The sequence below is a fragment of the Martes martes genome (assembly GCF_963455335.1).
Source record: "Martes martes genome assembly, chromosome: X".
NCBI classification, from domain to species: domain Eukaryota; kingdom Metazoa; phylum Chordata; class Mammalia; order Carnivora; family Mustelidae; genus Martes; species Martes martes.
Genome location: NC_137897.1, coordinates 18125701 through 18129289, shown reverse-complemented (window position 1 = coordinate 18129289; position 3589 = coordinate 18125701).

Below are 3589 nucleotides of genomic sequence, written 5' to 3'. Positions count from 1 at the left end.
CAGGTACTCTATAGTTTACATAAAAAAAAAAAAGTCCTTTGGCTGCTATGTGGAAAGTGAATAGCAGGAAGGCCAGAGTGGAGGCAAGAGGACCAGCTCAGTAGTGGATCGGAACAATGCAGGTGCATGATAGTGGTGCTTGATCTTGGGTGTTGGTAATAGAGACATGTTTGGGTCATATTTTAGAGGTGGATTCAGTGGGATATGGCAATGGACATATATGAGGAAGAAGAAGTAATCAAGAATATCCGTTAGGTTTTTTAAGTTTAAATATGGGCTGGATGTGGTGGCTTTTTCTGAGATAGGTAAAAGTGAAAGTAGTGCAAGTTTTACAGAAAGAGAAAAGGAAACTTCTTGATTGGGTCTGGAGTAAGAATAGTCTTCCCTAATGGATTAAAATCTACTCCTGGACACAGAAGTTCAAGAGTTTACATTTAATCATAGTTCCTTGATTTTAACAGGCCATGAATTTTAAAATGTTGCATTGATTTATCTCAACTTTTCATAAAGAAGGGATACTATGGTCTTACATATATATGTTATATATATATATTATATATGTAACACACATCAATTGAACTGTTAAAATATGGAAAAAACACCCTAGATGTGAGGAAATGTAGTATTTTAAACCCACTACCATGTAAGTTAGAATTGTAAATGAAGGGTAATAGTAAAGGACAGACATAAATAAAAAGTTTATTTTTAGCTCCTAAAATAGCTCCAGAAAATAATTTCACAGCTTTCTAGAAGAGTATGTGTAATGTCTATTGGATATGTTTATTGAATGTCTCATGAGTACCTCAGGTGTTCTAGGTGTTTGGAATGGAAATCATTCTTTCCCCTTAATCCTGAGCGTGCTTCTTTAGCTAAACCCCCTATTTTGGTTAATGGTACCACCATTCTCTCAGTTTTTTCTTTCATTCATTTACTATTCTAGTCAACATATATTTATTGAGCTCTTATTAGCAGGTAGGGACCGTGTTCTCAAACCTCTTTTTGTACCTCTTATCTTTCTGAGAGATTCAAGAGTTGTGGTAGCTTGGCCATGTGACTTGCTTTGGCCAGTGGGACAATAGAAAATATGCTACAAGCACATACATTTAAAAAAAAAAGTGCTTGTACAATAGGGCTTGACCTGTCTTGCTATTCTTGGGAACTTTGTGAGTATGGCTATGTGAATAAGCCTGCTGGACAATGAGAATTACGGGGCCAAGCTCTTCACGTTACCCCATCTGACGGTAGGTCAACAGCCAGATATGGGAATGATTAGGTAGCTCAGCCAGGCTGGCCCAGACCAGAAGAACTAACTGCTAAGACAATTCACAGAAATGTGAAAAATACTATGTGTTTGAAGTTTTAAGCTCTAAGTTGTGGGGTGGTTTGTTACATAGCAAAATCTAACTGATAGAAGAGTCATGGACTATTTCCTTAGTAACTCTGTAGGAGTGGTGGGTAAAGGAGTGTAGTTTCACATTTGTGTTCTGACGTCTATTATTTTGATGCCTTGGGCAAGAAGAACCCCATTCCAGCGTCCTGTGATGTTAGATGTTGCCTTCTGCAGTTTTACAGAAGAAAAAACTGAGGCTCATAGAAGTTAAGAGGCTTGCCCAAGGCCACACAACTATTATGCTGGAAAACTGTGATTTGAATTTCGTTCTTTTTGAATCCAAAGCCCTTCCTGTTTTCTGTAATATCAAACTACATTTGGCAAATATACTGGATTAATGTTATGAAGAAGGTAGTATGATTCTACATAGACTAAGATATTTCCAAATAACTTCAGTATTTCGGTAGAACAAAACAAAACAAAAACTTCCAAAACCTGTATGTCATATTGTACATTTTGTGTGGTTAAGAGACTCTTAGCTAAATAGTACTTAATACATTTCAATCTGAAGCACTGGATTTATTATCTGCTTTTAACTGAACAGATGTTTGTATTTACATGTTCTTATATAAATAAACATCTGTGAAGTACATTATAAGTACTTGAGATGATTACATTTTCATTTAATGAAGAGTCCCTTCATTCTGTCTCTACAGCTTATTTACTTATTCTCTTACATTTTCATTTCACATTTATGCTCAATCCTAAACAGGCTAATACTACATTTCTCTTCCTAGTTCCTTCCCTCCTTTTTCTTCCTTCCTTCCTTTCTTTCTTTCTCTCTTTCTTTCTTTCTTGTGCAGTTTCAGTTATTTCGAAGAATGAAGTAGATCTTGTGGGGTGCACAATCTCCTGTCTGGATATAAATTAAGAGCTTAAAAACATTTAACAAATATATTTATTTATGTTATATTTATAAAAGTTTCAATTTTTAAAGTAATTCCTGAAGGACTTGGATTATAAAAGACAAATCATATGCTTGAATATTGTACTCCAATACACTGATTTTTCCCATTTTGATTAAATACTATATTAGTATAAATGTATTTAATTACACATGTAGAGATGATAAATTTTCACTGGAAGGGGGCGGGGACTCTCCATCTTGAACTGTCTTTCTACTAGAAGATATAAGCTAGACAGTTCCCAGTAAACTCAGTCCCTTCTAGCCTCTTTTTCTCATGACATTTCAAATTAAAACTCTCTGAATTTTACATCCTTCTCTTTTCTCCATGAGCTCCTAATTCTTTTATTATTATTATGTTCAATTAGCCAACATATAGTACATCATTAGGTTTTGATGTAGTGTTCATCAATTCATTAGTTGCATGTAACACCTAGTGCTCATCACATCACATGCTCTCCTTAATACCCATCACCCAAATATGTTATGAATATTAATGGTCTGTAAGCTCTTTGTGGGTACAGGGAACTTATGATATACATTTGATTCTTCCTCCTCCCCTTCTGGTACATTGGGCTCTCAAATATTTGCTGAATGGATGGATGAATGAATGATAATGCTATTATCTTTTCCTATAGGATGTATTTTCTTAAATGTAAAATTCAAGAAGAATTGGTATACCCAATAATTCTTTCATTGTATTTTTTGTTACTTTTATAATGGAAAACTTCAAACGTACACAAGAATAGAGAAATATTATGATGAGCTCGCGTGTACCTACCGCTCAGCTTCAACAGTGATCAGCTCTTGTCCAATTTTGTTCTACCTATATTGCTACCCACTCACTAGTATTATTGTGAAGCCAATTCCAGCCACCGTATTTCATCTTTTAATATATCAGAATATAACTTTAAAGATGAAAATGCTTACCTTTTAAAACATAGTATCATTTATCATAGCTAAAAAGTTAGAATAACTTATTGTGTTTAGATATTTAGTTAGAGATCACATTTTCTTGATTGTTTTATATATATTTATACACACATGCATATGTATACACATATATGTATTTTTAAAAGGATTTTATTTATTTGTTTGAGATAGAGTGAGAGTGAGAGCAAGAGAGAGCACAAGTGAGGGAGGGGTAGAGGGAGAGGTAGAAGAAGACTCCCTGCTGAGCAGGGAGCCTGATGAGGGGCTCTATCCCAGGACTCTGAGATTATGACCTGAGCTGAAGGCAGAGGCTTAACCCACTGAGCCACCCAGGCACCGCCATATATATGTGTTTTACAGTT